The sequence below is a fragment of the Eutrigla gurnardus genome (assembly GCF_963514095.1).
Source record: "Eutrigla gurnardus genome assembly, chromosome: 8".
Lineage (NCBI taxonomy): Eukaryota > Metazoa > Chordata > Actinopteri > Perciformes > Triglidae > Eutrigla > Eutrigla gurnardus.
This window is the reverse complement of record NC_139922.1, coordinates 14,667,404-14,682,778: the sequence shown is the minus strand read 5'-3', so window position 1 is coordinate 14,682,778 and position 15,375 is coordinate 14,667,404. Positions and strand designations below refer to the sequence as shown.

The window sequence follows — 15,375 nt, the reverse complement described above, 5'->3', positions numbered from 1 at the left end:
AAACCAGCCAACACTTTCAGTAGGTTTGTGAGGCTTAAGTTGGGCCGAGACAGCAGTGAAGGGTGAGTGCAGTGAATCCTCTCTGAAGGCAGTGCGGAGCAAAGCTGGATTGGCTGGCGGGGCAGGCTCCCCTCCCCGGCAGATGAGATCCCATTATCAGGCAGACGAGAACTCCACCTCCAGGATTTCACAGCTCCTCTGTTTATCACATGGCTCTGTCAAGTTGGGCACATTAAGCGATAATGAAAGGAGACAACCGGTGCAGTTACAAGCAAAGCACTCCGCATTCTACAGGCCGAAGCATGTATCTGGGAAGCTGACTGTGTCTTTTCAATTCTGTTCAGCATTCGAACGGCTCGTCACAATGCCTTTCCCCCTACAGCTACAGTGCCTTCCATCCCGACAGAACAAACACTGGTTACTCGCCGCCTCCTATGAATTCAGGAGAAATTAAATCAAACAGAGCTGCTCGAAAGAGAAAATGACACTTTTCTGCAGCAGTGTTTTTTTCCTAAAGATCATTAAAAGGAGAACAATTCCTTGTAAGAACTAACAAAACCAGAGGGAGTGCACGAGGAAAAAGAATGGCACAATAAAGCAACACAAACGATCGTTTGGAAATCCGTTTTCCTCATCCACATCAAACATAATTAGTGTAAGGGTTACTGAACAAGGAGACTGCAAGACAGTCACTGAATTAAAGGCCAAACTGCCCCCCCCCCCAGTCTGACTAGTCCAGTTATCGTTTGTAGGATTCTGTAGCCACTTACGCTCATTAAAAATGAATACTTAACAAAAGCTGTGCCTGACACACACTGTTTACTTAAGCCTGATTTCTCCACTGGAGGGAAAAAAAACAAAACAAAGCCCTCAAATACACGGCAAGAAAGAAAGAGTCCTCTGCAATACAAGTGAGTGAGTAAGCCAGTAGCTGAAACAACAGAAAAAAGTGACATGGATGACTGAGCCAAGCCTGTGAGAGACTTGGCAAGCCTCAGAGGCCCTGGCCTCTTAAGCACTCATATCTAGTAACTTCATTTAATACATTCACCAGGGATGAACAGACAAGTTGAGGGAAAAGGGATTGAGAGAAGAAAACAGACTTGTAAACCAAAAGGAGGGTTAGGTTTGTGGCGGCGGTGGGGGTGTGCGCTTCAGAAGTTCGACTTTAAACACATGACTAAATCTCCACAGTGTAACAAGCTAACTTCCCTGCTGCCAAAACAGAACACGAGGAGGGAAAAAAAGAGAAGAAAAAAAAAACGGATGTGCTGGATTGAACCTTGAGACCATTTTACCATTCTCAGGTATTATATACAGGAGCTGTTCTCATATTAAAAAAAAAAAAAAACTTGAACAGTGCCTTTCCAGATGGGGCTTTAAAGCTGCGACTCTCTTCACCACACGTACTAAATCCATAAAGAACAAAGACTCTGTGTGACTGCTGCTTGAAGTTACTGTTCCTCATACTGACGGCAAGTGCTGATAGGCCTCTCCCTTCACTGCTGGCAGGCAAGCAAAAAAAAAAGAAAAAAAAAAGCTGACTTCAAATCATTCATTGCCCCTTTTAGCCTTCATGGATTCTTAAGAGAGCACTTTACAAGTTTGGGGAATCCAAAGGGAAAATAGGTTCTTACACGACTAATTAAAACACAGACTTTGCCTGGAGGGGGTTGAGAGGAGAGGAAGCAATAAAACAATCCTCTCCAATCTCCCAACAAAGTAACTCAAGGAAATTACTCAAATATGCTCAACTATAAGCTCGTGGATATGAAGATTCAAGAACCACTGGTGCGGCTTCAAAGAATCCTCGACAGAGTCAAATTTCATTAACTTAAAAACGAAAGGGTAAAGTACCTATCAGGAACACGGCCTCATTATGGGGACAAAAAGATGAACTGTAAATCAACATCGTCCTTGGAAGACCATCCAGACAGACAGCTAGTAATTAACCTGCTAGCTAGCGAGCCTTTACTTTATGATCATTAACACAGTTGTAAAAATGTGAAACAAGTCAAGGTATGGTATTTCACTTTAGGCAATCAGTGCAAGCTCTAGCCTCACATAGCTATCTTGTTTACATAGCTATTCACAGTCACATTTGGCAGCCTCACAACACTCTGGAAACCAAGACACTTGTAGGCTGCATATGTCTAATCTCTTTGCCAAGCTACACAAGCTACTCAAGAGAGTGAAACTTGCTTGCAGCAGCCATTTGGTGAAACTATTGCATATTTAAAAAAAAAAAAAAAATGAACGTAAGAAAACCTTATTCCAGATGGAGGTGTCCACCACCTGGCAGACAAATTGATCATATGTTAGTGAGAGGAATCACAGTGTTTTCTCCTCATAAAACGCAGCAAAAACCTCACTGCTCATTTTCAGACTTTGATAAAGTGTTATAGTTTCTATGCGATTACATATAAAGAACAAAGCTGAGGGAAAAGAAGGTCAGCATGTGCAATACTTAAAAAAACTCTCAATGGCATATGCATGTAGAAAGTGAAAACAGACACAAACAAATGCACATGTGCAATAAGTTAGATGCTATTTCGCTAAGCCCCTGATTTTCCACAGACATTCCTCAAGCTTTCACATGGACCGTCTGTGTCCGTCTGATTTTTCAGGCAAAACAGGGCCTCATTCATCTGAATAAAAGAGCGGTTCAGCCTGCCGTGGCTGCACTGAGAACAGACTCGGAGGAATGAGACTGTATTTCCAAGAGGGCCACAGGGAGACAGAGTGCAGGCTGTGGCGGAAAAAAAAAGGGGGAAGTTTACATTTCAGGCAAATCCTTTTGTGAACAAAGACCCAGCAAGATAAACAAACAGTACATGTGTCTGATGCTTAGCTCTGGAAACGGTTAGCAAAATGTGATTCCAGCTGGGCCAAAATGTGGCGAGAAGTTATCAGCAGTCCGCACAGCAAATGGGGTCCACCATCATGGAAGCAAAGGAGAGAGAGAGAGTGGCGGTTGGGGTGTGTGATTCCTGTGTGGTTACTGTCTCTAAGCTAATCTGCTCAAATAGCAGTGACTGCTCCATTTCACACAGAGCACATGCTTGTCTCACCTCCACGCACTGCCACCCTATGGACAGTGAGTGAAGGTGCAGCTCTGCGCTGTACTAAAGGAGGAGGGCGATTGTGAATGTGTAAAAACAAAACAAACAAAAAAAAATCAACGCCCCACACTATGAATCATGACATGAGTATTAAGATGCTCAATATGGCCCACAAAGCTCGATCTTTTTTCAATTTTTTTTTCTCAGTACTGATGCTTATTCAGAAATCAATTACTCTCCTCTGGTCACACTTGGCTGCTCTCTGTGTGTGCTAATGATTCGGCCATCTAGTTTACAGATAGATAGTGATAACTAAAATAAGCACATCCATTATAGGGCAGTCGAACACGATTCAGAAGATATTCAAGCTACTATTTCACATTTTTAAAACGCCTTTCCTCACATTGCTTTTTTCCCCCCCTCACTTTGCCTGAATAATAGCCGAGGGAAGTAATCTTGAAGGCAAATGTACGGTCAGCACGTCAACACAGGCTGCAGCAAAGGAAATTATGTGTTATTCAAAAAGACAGCACACAGACAGGGTGTTGAGGCTGTGTCATGAGATTAGACCATTTTTTTGTGGGAGTGAATGGGTAAAATCCGTGTGCAGTCGGAGCAGACAGTTGGGAGATCAGTGCTGAGGTCAAGAGGAGCCACTTAGCTGTGCTTTGGCCTTCCAACCCCTACAGCGTTCAGAATCAACCGCTCAACTGTGGGAGTAGATAAAAAGCTTGGCAGCAGTCTTGCAACTGGAGACAGCTACTAATGCATGCAGGCTTTATTTATGGCTTTTTAAAGGTACAAAATGGAAATTAATGGGAATAGGTAGGAAGGTGGGAAGCCTGCTCATTAGCCAGAATATATATTAGGTTAGCCTCACTAGTGCAGATCCCCAAAGGCACTAAATCTAGAGGCTTGTTATAAACAAACAACGCAATAAACAATCCACACTAAAAGAACAATACCTCTCGCAATTACAACTAAACCTTGAAGGTCATTGATTTTTTTTTGCCAACTATTACCACTATAATTTCATACGTGAGTTAATAATATTTAAGCCAGATTTGATGCCCCCCTCCCCCCACCACCACCACCACTACCCTACTGCACATCATTACAACAGCAATGAGACAAGAAGAATAGCTGTCCCTTTGATGTATCTGGTGAGGAGATAATATGCTGAAATCTGAGAATAATATGTTAGCCGTCATTTATTAATTACATGGCGAGCACGGTACTCTTTGTCTTTACTGTTTGGACTTAGGAATCAACTGAGCATGGAGTGTGTTTCTCATTATGTTGTTGTGGACACGCAGAACTGGAAGTGGTGGGCTGGAAATTCGGCAAATTGCTCGTTTGGATGCACATATTCTGCATAATGTATGACGCATCTAACATATTATAGACATGCTTGTGTGCGTGCTTGTGTGTGTGCGTGTGTGTGTGTGTGTGTGTGTGTGTGTGTGTGTGTGTGTGTGCATGTAAGATAGCAAACAAGTGGGAGAGACTAGGAAAATGAGGGATTGGTTATTAATGTTGATTTTGGACATTGAGCAGAGTGGAAAGCTAACATGCAGCATGCTAACTGTCACCTTGTAATAGGACCATTGGGAAAGAGAGAGAGAGAGAGAGAGAGAGAGAGAGAGAGAGAGAGAGAGAGAGAGAGAGAGAGAGAGAGAGAGAGAGAGAGAGAGGAGGCTCGGTGCAACATTAGCTCCATAAGTCAGCTCACGCAAAAGGGATGGATGGAGGGAGAGATGAAGATGGATGGGTCGCGTGAGGGAAGGAAAGCCTGAGCCATGGCACTCTCCCTGGTTCTGCACACATCAGCAGCAGGAGGGAAGGGATGCGCAGAGGCCACAGCAAGCCAATTACCAAACTCATTAAGTAACCTTCTAGTCGGCTTTGAACAGCAGCACCCTCCATAGCGTGACTGGATTCTGGACATTCGGATAGGCACTGCTCTTGCAACTTTTATTTCAAATGGAGGGAGAGGAAGGCGTAAGCGGCGAGACAGTAATCAGATTTTCACGTGCGTTCACTGGAATTAAAAGTGCAATGCAAAAATCACAAGGGGAAAGCGCAAGAAAAATGAGCGTTAGATTGGGAGCTTAAAGGCATAGATTGCATTGTGCAGGCTGTTAAGGAAGGAGAAAGGTATATAGGCAATGCTAAGACATAGGAACTAATGCATCCAGACACAAAGAGAAGAGTGGGCTAGCACGAGTTAGCAGTTGAGGGATGAATGAGTGCTTTGATGAGTGGCTGGTAGTAGTGGGGAAAATGGCGGCGAGGGGGGAGGAGGAGACCACCACAGTGGAGACAATGAAGGGTCAGGATGATGATGGAGATGAGTACGGCTTAGTTACAACATAAGGAAGGTACACTGGGTGGAGCAGGAACAGAAACATTTGGGGGGGGGGCAGGGCAGAGAAGAAAAACGCTGTTAGTCAGCGCTCCAGTGTCACGAAGCATTGTTGACTAACCTTGACTGCATTCACCTCCTAGCTCACTGCCACACTGCCTCTCAACAAGTATTGACACAACGACAATCTGCAAGAGAAAAACTGAAGGGGAGGAACAGACACACACAGAGGACAGGGGGGGGGACATAAATGATGTGAAAATGGAACAAACGAGGCGATAACAGCTTGACAGTAGAGGTGTATGCATGGGTGAAGACAGCAGCCGTATATATGGCATCACAGTCAACACATAGTGAACGTAGCCACTGAATGAAGATGCACAAAGAAAATAATAATACCCCTCACAGTGCAGTTAGTATTTTCTATGAGGAGATTGTGAGCATTTATTCTAAGCCAGTATTCATTTCCCTCTTCTCAATAAACCTTTACTGGAGACACACAGATCTAGGCAATCATACACACACACACACACACACACACACGCGCACACACAGTCCCTCCACCCCTGAACCTCCCCCATTATCCCATGAGCCCTCTCTTCTCTGCCTTGCTTGACAAGAGCTTGGAAATAAAAACATCACAGCTCTGCCTCGCAGCATCTGTTCAATAACATTGACATTTCACATTCAGCATCCGCACACACAGAGAGATTCTCTGCATTTACTCTCTTTAACACCCAAAAGGCAACGCTAACACACGCGCGTGCACGCATATGATCTGCTATATTTCAATGTAATGCAAGCGCCGTCGCACTGTTCATGCTGGGAATGTGTATAATATGTGTGCATTCATGTCATGCATATATATGTGCCATATTCAGGCTGTAACAATCCAAATTAATAGTTTGATGCACATTTTGAATTTGATGGGAAAACAGTGTTTTGCTGAATTGTGCCCTTTTCATTAAAACTGCTCATTACAGGGAATTATCATCAATCTATTACTTAAGTCTATTCATGTAATTCAAAAGGTTTGCCACTTTTGATGTTGATTGCAAAACCAAATGAATGATGGGGATAATTTGGCAAAATTTGTCAACATGGTTTAGAATTCTATATAGTGGAGCCCATGTTTTTTGTGCGTACTTTGTCTGAGCTATTTTTCTTTTGAGGAGACTGTGTTGTGTTTCCCAACTAATTATTTCTGGATGGCAAAGCTGGCACAGAACAAGGCAACATCCCATGATATCTACCAGATGAACAAAACGATACTGTAACTTGTTATTATTCACTCCCTGCCTCTGATGCAATACGCCTCCTGGATTCAGCCTGCATTGTGAAGTGAAATGGCCCCGTTTTTGAATTTGAGAATAACACCAGGTGTGCAGTGAATAAAATCCAAGTATTTCTGTCCTTGCAATCTCAGCACCATTCGACAGCACAGCACCGTCAAAAAATAGCGCAAAGTACACGCAACAATCCAGTTAAGCACATTACATTTACATTCATGCCACGAGCTAACTCGGCTAAAGAGGATTTCGGGGTCATAGACGTTCGATTGTAAACATTTAGCTCGATTTTCTTTTAGATGCACCGTATGACACGATAATGCATGTTTTCATACAATAGCTGGCACCTGAGGAGAAGATGAAAATGTGCAGTGGGCCACCTAATGCCACGGCTCAATGGTGTCACCAGGTGCAGCCTAACCTGGGTGGCTGAGCAGGGACATCTGTTTGACGGCATTAGAGCCATCAAGAGCCCTGCCATAACCACAGATTAAACGGCAGTAAATCTGAGGATTAGATCTGTGTATGAATAGCTCACATTGATTTTACAATCCCTCCAGTAACTCTGGAATTTCCACAGGGACAGACAATGTGGCCATCACACACACACACACACACACACAAACACAGACACACACGCAGTTTTATAAAAAAAGTAAGTCTGTGACTAACATCTTCATTTTAATCTGCTCATATCTCAGCCTAGAAGCTGCATCCAAGCCACAAACAACATTCCTTTAACAAACTGATCCATCCAGTCTCCCTCACAAGTAACAACAGAGCACCTAAAACGAGCTCAACAAGCCTAGAAATGTCCATTCCTATATTCTAGTGTGTGTGCTCATGTGAGAGCAGGATCACGTCCATGCTCTCCGCAAGTTGAGGGTTATTATATGTGAGCACCTTGGGGTGATGTGGATGACGAAAACAACAAACTGGCCTTTCCTTCTTTTAGCTGCCTGGCCTGGTCTCACACTGGCACACACATACACAAACACGCACACACCCCAAAGAGACCTTTCCGACACGACAATCCCCAAATCCCGCGCTGAAACCTCAATCCCCCTCCAACCACCACGGCCCCCTTCGGAAGCTGGCTGACATCAAAGACAAACAGCTACGCTTTCATGACTTTAGTCCGCCTCTCAGTCTGTCAGTGTGTCTCTGGCTGTCCACCACATGCACATCAGAAAAAGCCACCATTTTAACACCAGGCTCATGCTAACCACTTCAAACACCTACACAGCACAGCATGGAGAAAACCAAAGATAGCGGGGGCTGCGTCTTTATTATCTCTACCATGCAAGAGGAGGAGTGGTGTCAAGTGTTGTCAGGATATGAGCCGTGATTCCAGAAGGAGTTTCTCAACAGAAGACAACACACCGCTACGCTAAATCTAATATAAATAAAACATATTTGGCAACCGGATTCCCTCATCCAAAACTGCTGCATCGGTCGTCATAGCTGACCTTTGCCACCTATCAAGCCATTACCTGGTGATTAGTGTGCATTGCTAGGCAGCTTCATTAACCTTTGTGAAACAGTGTGGAGGCTGCCGCACCTAGTCAAGTGGAACGCTCTCTTTACTACCTAAGGAAAGAAAAGACACGGGTGAGGTGAGTGAGAGAGGGAGAGGGAGGGGGAGAGATACTGAGAAACTCAGTGTGACAGTAGAGCAGCTCCTGTTAAGTAAGCACATTGAGCCGTCAGGCCGGCACATTCATCAACACACAGAATGCCAGTCAGCAGCACCAGCAGGCGCAGCGCCTCTCTGCCACGCTACTGTTGCTGTGTTGAGAGGGGGGGGAGGAGAGTGACAGGGAGAGCGTTTGAAAAGCAGATTTGGACCATTCGCCCCAACATTTGGCAGCATGTTCCCGTGTATGGTTGGGGTGGTTTTTTTACTAGCATCCCCCCTGCCCTAATAGATCGGCCACGGGCTGCTAATGACATCATTATCATACATGCACTGTAATAGGCTGGACCCAGGGTGTGCCAAGATCAATGGACAGCAAAATCTGTTTCAATTGATTAGTCTGCCGCTGTTAAGCTGCTAAAACATATTGTGCGCGCAGTCAATGTGTTGCTGGATAGGCTGCGAACGAATTGGGTCCTTGCCTGTTTTTTAGAGTGCAGCATCCAGACATGGGGTTATGCAAGTGGATCTGTGCCATGTGAGAAGTGAGCCGAACTGGCAGGGGCTGATGAGCTTCCTGCGCTCATCTTAATGTCAACCAAAGCCACTACCATTACAGACAAAGCTCCAAATTAGGACTAAAATTACTATTTAACATTCCAGACAAAGTGAGAACAAATTAATACTTATATCTGATTTATATTGTCCTATGTCGTCGGGAAAAGTCCCCCCACCACAAATGTAACCAGCAAGTAGAGAAAATGTGTTCTAACTTAGATGATGTGCAACGGCAGATTGGTTGCATTCAATATGCTTAGCTAATCCTCTGAAGGCCATTCATCCTAGTGTGGAAGATGGAAACGTTGTGGAGAAATGGTAAATTCGCTTTAATGTTAGCGTTAGAATTGTAGGTCATGGTGATATCTAAATTTAGATGCTTATTTACACTATGACATTCAAAACATTTCTTAAGCTTGAAGCATATGACTGAGGTTGTGGAATTTATACAAAGATAGTGTGAATTTGCGTCAGTGGCGAGGCTTCAATGGCATGCAACATTTCCAAAAATTTGATTTAATCTTTTCTTTAGCAGAATGAGGTGAGGTTTTATTTTTTTTAATGAAATATCATCAGTGAAAATGTTGAGATTTGTATGTGCAGCTCCACTAAAGGAGTCTGTCTGGTCAGGATGACTAAACTTTCAAAGAAAAGCTTGTTTTAGCTTCTTTGTGAGGAATTCTGGTTTTCTCACTCTATCACAGTAAACTGAATATCTTTTGGGCTGTTGGTTGAACAAAGCACGACATCTCTAATTCTCCCCAGTGGCCTCTGGGAACTGGTTAATTGGTATTTTCTCCCAATTTACTGACATTTCATAGATTAAACCATTCATAAATTAATCAAAAAGTTAATCTGTAGATTAATCAATACTGAAAAGAATCTGTCGTTGCAGCCACAGTCTAATTTTGGCTGTGGTGCAGATATTAATTAAACCATTGTTAACAATGAAATACCAATAACCGGTGATAATAAAATACAAATCATAATAAAAACAAGGGAACGCAGCCTCAATTGCCAGAGAGTTGAATCAACACCCCTCTCATAAAACGCATCCTCCAAGCGTCACAAAAGGTGCCATTTATTGCAGAGCTATTGCATTATATTTTTTTTACACATTTCCATTTATCGAGTCCACATCCTGAACAGCGTTGGTGCTTGAATCGTAAGCGCTCTCGTCTTTTCCCTGCGACCAACTTGGTCTCAATCATGACTGTAATTTGAGAGTGGGCTGATTGTGTTAGGAGGTAGCTGATTGTGCTCATAAGCAGAGAGCGTCTGAAGAAAAGAAAGTGGGCCATCCGCCCTGAACAAATAACGGCATCAATGACAGGCAGGGCGATATAAGGTTGTCAACGAGATTATTGTTTTTAAAAGGATTGCACTCTCGGCTGCGAGACAAAAAAGAAAAAAAACCCAAACAAACTGACCAGAAATATTCCTGTATGAATGAATCTTTACATCAACCTTGAGATAACAGCACTGACAACAGAGACGCATTTGCAATGCAGCAATCTAAATCAGATTTAAGTGAGGACAACCTATCTTCAGGGTTAACTCTATTTGTGGCTTTAGGCGGCGCGACGCAACGTATTCCAGTACACAAAGGCTAATGCAAGTAAATCACACCTAGTGGACTCGAATGCTTGACACTAAGCTTCCTGGCATACTAGCTAGCTCAAGTGGGCGAGAAATGAACCCTGTTATGCGTCCTGACACTGGGCCCTGCTCCCCGGCAAATAAAAACATGCCTCTCACTTACTGGCTGCCTGCGCCCACAGCCCCATACATCAGCATTATAAAAGGAGCTCGGCAGCCTCAAGGTCAGCTCAATTTCCTCCTGCCGTTATGAAGTATCAGAATCACAGCGAGAAGGGGCACCCACACACATGTAAAGAAATGATTTAGGGAGCGAGGGAGGGGAGGGAGGGAGGGAGAGAAAGAAAGGAAGGGAGGGGGGATTCGGAGTGAGAAGGAGAGGTGGCGTGTAACACAATGGGGAACTGTGACAAATCACCAGGAGAGAACCAGCCTCTTCTACAGTAAGGATGTGTGAGTGCGGGCATTTGTCAGAAAAACCTAGAGAACATTAAGCCTGCTTGCTCATTCCACACGCTAAGAGAATATAGGAGTCTGCAGTATAAGTAATGGGATTGGAGAGTTTTTTTTGTTTAACAAGCCGATTCCACTTGTGCAATCGCTCAAGTGTTAAGTCTGTAAAACTACAAAGCAATTAGGTCTCCTAAATTATTGTTTCAGAAAAATGGGAATACAATGTTTACCATTTACTGTAATTAAATTCTTAGCTGTTACACGGGCATGACAGCGACCTAATGCAAACTAAATGTCTTTTTTCCCCCCCTTTTGGAGATCTGGGGCCCATTCATCACATGCCCAAGCAATTTGATAAATTACAAGGATGCATGAAAGCTGATCATTTGCGTGGCGTAGAGTTTGGAGTGTGAGTGTGTGTGTGTGTGTGTGTGTGTGTGTGTGTGTGTGTGTGTGTGTGTGTGTGTGTTTGCGTCCGCCCGAGTCGGCAGTCATCCTTGGCTGCCTCACTGGCTGAGGTTTGACATCTTCAGCTAAGAGCCTGGGGAAATAACAGCAAATTCACTTAATGGCACCACCTCATCTATTCCTCATACAGGGGGGGAGAGGGAGAGGGAGAGAGAGAGTTGAGGTGTTACAAAATGGCTGTGTGCTCTCAGCTGTGCTGCCGTCTCCCGTCCGTGGGGGTGCAGGTTTGTGGGTAAACACAGAGTGCATTGAGATCCATCACTGGCCTTAGTCGACCACTCGCTCTAAATTGCAGTCAACTCTGACCCATCAACGAAAAAAGGCAGCCGGCTTGTGCTGTCGCGACAAAGCTTTTTCGTGGTGACAGCATTATCTGGTGTGTGTGTGTGTGTGTGTGGCCGCATACAGTTATGTGTGTGATGATCTGTGAGTGCAAAGACAAACGTACACAGACCTTGAGGCAGTAAATGTGCATGGCTGCTGGTACCTGCGTGCATGTTTGTGCAGGTGTGAATGAGAATGTGTGTGTGTGTGTGTGTGTCTGCAGGGAGCGTTACAGAGGCAGAGGTGTAATGGCCCCACTCCATCTTTGCGTGAGGTATTGCAGAACAATCCAAAGCAGCTGGGAGGGAGCCCGGGCTGGCTCGCACTCGGATAACATCTCAGCGTAACAGCAGGTATGCTATCAGCGCAGCCTGAATCCCCTTAGGGCTATTTTCAGAGCCTCTGACCCCAGCGTGACTGGCTGGATGACGTCTCTGTGCCAGCAACACAGGAAGAGCGAGACCCAAAAAGCACGCCGCTGCTTCCTCTCGGCTGCACAGACATTTTCATTCCGGCGGCCCTGAACAGCTCTGTTATTGTTCAGGCGTTTTAACCAAAAGAGACTCAACGGCTCAATGACTGTGTTTACAAGGACAGCGATTTTTCAATAATTTACCCAATTGAGACAATTAATTATACATGCCCATGTAAACATACTATTTTCTAATTCCCCCTAACCTGGATACATTCATACTCAGAGAAAGCATAATCACATTACAACATGCATTCTCAATTGCTCTATTCAACAGCATTTAAGACACGTGTGCACCTTAATGGAGTGATGAATCACAATCGGCGCTTTGACAGTATTTTGCAGAAGCCTAACTGCTTGATAAAACAGGCTCTATCATGTGACTCAGCTTTCATGTAGCTGCCAGATGAATAGCACAAAGCACAGTGTTATTCCAGAATCTGTACAAAGGCTATAACACAGTAGCAGCGTGACAGAGAGATACGGTACGAGGCTGATTATTGTAAGGAAAGCGATGTTGTGGAGGAGGCATCTAAAAGATATTAATTGGGCTATGCCGGTTTGCATGTAAATGGGAATTAGTAACCCACATAAACAGCTTATAAAAATATGTAAAATAAGGTCAATTATGAGATTGCTGCAGGCCGTGTATATATTGTTGATTAAAAAGAATCCAGGGCTACAACTATGTTCTTTATCAATTCATCTGCAAATTATTTTCTCAATTAAATCGATTATACATTACATACAAACGTTTTTTTTTTTTTATTCACCATTTCCTAGAGCTCGAGGTGAAATAGTCAAATAGCTTTTGTCTAACCAACAGTCCAAAACCCAGAGATATTCAGTTCAGTACAAAATCTCACATTTAAGAAGCAACAACCATCAAATGTTTCTCAAAAATGATGATTGATGAAGATGATTAATCAATTATCAAGACTGTTATGATTTAAAATGTGACCAGGATGTTTCATCTAGCAGACATGTCGTTATTATTATATTATTATTGTATATTATTATAAGGGGAATTGTTGGGCCATAAATAATAAGACATAAGGGTACAAGTCCTGCAACAACAAAACCTTGCCACACACAGGCTGCTATCATTCACAGTGCAAAGACACACACACACAGTTCTTTGCATACATTTTTAGCAGTGGTGTCTGTTAATAGACCAGCTGATAACAGCTGAATAATATGTATCAGTGAGTTCCAGTTGTGCTGGAGCGGGGTGATGGATGCCTCCTGAGTGCTTTCTTCTTATATAAAGCTCTCTCTCTCTCCTCTCTAATCTGGGTGAGTGGCTTCCCACTACTTGGCTCCCCACGGTTAGCTTGTCAGCAACCTCTCCATCTTTTTGCTCCACACCTGCACCCGACACCGTGAGCGTTCTGTCACCCGGCTCTCCTCGCCGTTATAGGAGAAATTGTTCAGCCCCGCCCAGCCAGCTCCCAGCAGCCCCTGGGGCATGGGACAATTAAAAGACGAGGCAGGAGCTCAGTGGAGCTGTCATGCTGTGTCTCAGATGAGACCTTACTCGTATTGCTGCGGAGGTGGTGGTGGTGGTGGTGGTGGTGGTGGGGGGGGGTTGGTATTGGAGCCCAAAGAAAGAATAATACACGTCTGTTGTAGTCAAGATCAACATTCGATTGGTGCAAGGTGATGGCAGCATATCAACACACTGAAAGCAATGCAGTCTGGCTGGAGGGATATATTTGGCCATGAAGTATTCAGTCTATACTGTCAGACTTCACACACACACACAGACACACAAATCCACTGCTACATTCTGGTGTCAGCCAATTACAAGCCTGCCCTGGCTGCCCTTGACTACACTCCCTAACCTCCCTCCACAGACCATGTCAAAATCCTCTGCACTGATTCTTTTTGCCCCCTCTTGCTCCTCTTTTTGCTTCTTCGCTCACTTCTTTCACTTCTCCGTCTTTAGGGTTTGAAATATTTAGCAGCCCCATCTAAATACACCTTCAGGCACGGAGTCGGAGCTGTCTCCCTCCCGAGGTAACAAGTAATGAGAAGGGGGGGAAAGATAGGGAGACAGTGGAGGAAGGGTTGGTGTAATATCTCATCAACATTATTAAATAATTTCTCCCCTCGGCGGTCCCTGGGTGGTCTAGGGTTGTGTTATTTCGCAGTCAGGGTTCAGTGGCCTCAGCTCCTAGGGTTGAGTTTGGCCGCTTTGCTAGCCCAGTGCTGTGCTAAGCAGGTGTCAGGGGAGTTTCCCCTCAATTAAGCAAAGGTAAAGTAATGCCTCTCACCGTGGCGGCGGCATGAATACATTAGTCTTGCTGTCACCACAGGCTAGAGCATGGAGACGCGTGAAGAAGACGGACAGCTGGTCGCTTGAAATGCTGCTGAAGCAGATTAGGCAAACTAGCAGCAGGATCGTAATGTATTGTATTAAGTGAAGAATTATTTCAGGGCACTGATACTAAGCACATGAAACGGCCCTTACAGGATACGATGGGAAAAACCTTCCTTTATGTGGACAAATACATCACCATAATCAATTATAATATATACCAAAAGAGTAAACAGCGTAATAACATTTTGTTTTAGAGTTGCCGGGAGTTAGGCTAATGAGTTTGTATTAGCCATCTGAGTGGATGACACTGGAGGACACCGAATCCTTGTCGTGTTAATTAAAGCTCAATGAAATGATGCCGATGAAAAATTAGCATGACCCACAGCCTCAGCGAGAGATACTGCCAGGAAAACAGATCTCTCTGTTAAGTCTTTGTCGAGGCGAGGCTGTAGAGAGAAACCGCTTTTTAGAAACTGAAATCAATTATCCGATTAACTAGAACTGCAAACGTCTGAGGAATCACCCGAGATTAGAATCAAGCACCTCTCACTTCGTTTCATCGTATGCTTGCTACTTGCCGGTTTGAAATACAAAAATCAATACCAAAAAATGATATCAATTCACACTGTATCAAGTAAAAAAAAAAAAAACGCCTTTAATGAATTTTTTAGTCAGCACAGCACAATCATCGCACCGGTTGACTCCGTCTGACAAAGCCAACAGGGGGAAAAAAGGGTTTATAAATATGTCAGCACTAGCAATAATGCCTTCTTTTGTCAGTCTTTATGTGTGAGTATTATAGTGTGCTGGACAGGCCCATTGAAAG

General features: G+C 44.0%; 2 protein-coding genes across 2 annotated transcripts in view; one reads left to right on the top strand and one right to left on the bottom strand.

Annotated features, from left to right (window-relative positions):
* The window catches only part of atp5pb (ATP synthase peripheral stalk-membrane subunit b), a 339,131-nt gene that overhangs the window by 182,739 nt on the left and 141,017 nt on the right, over nucleotides 1–15,375 (top strand). The window lies entirely within an intron of this gene.
* The window catches only part of rerea (arginine-glutamic acid dipeptide (RE) repeats a), a 119,601-nt gene that overhangs the window by 88,762 nt on the left and 15,464 nt on the right, over nucleotides 1–15,375 (bottom strand). The window contains exon 2 of the mRNA XM_084016001.1: nucleotides 5,549–5,629. The gene's annotated coding sequence lies outside the window, so the exon portion shown is untranslated. The remainder of the gene's footprint in view (nucleotides 1–5,548; nucleotides 5,630–15,375) is intronic.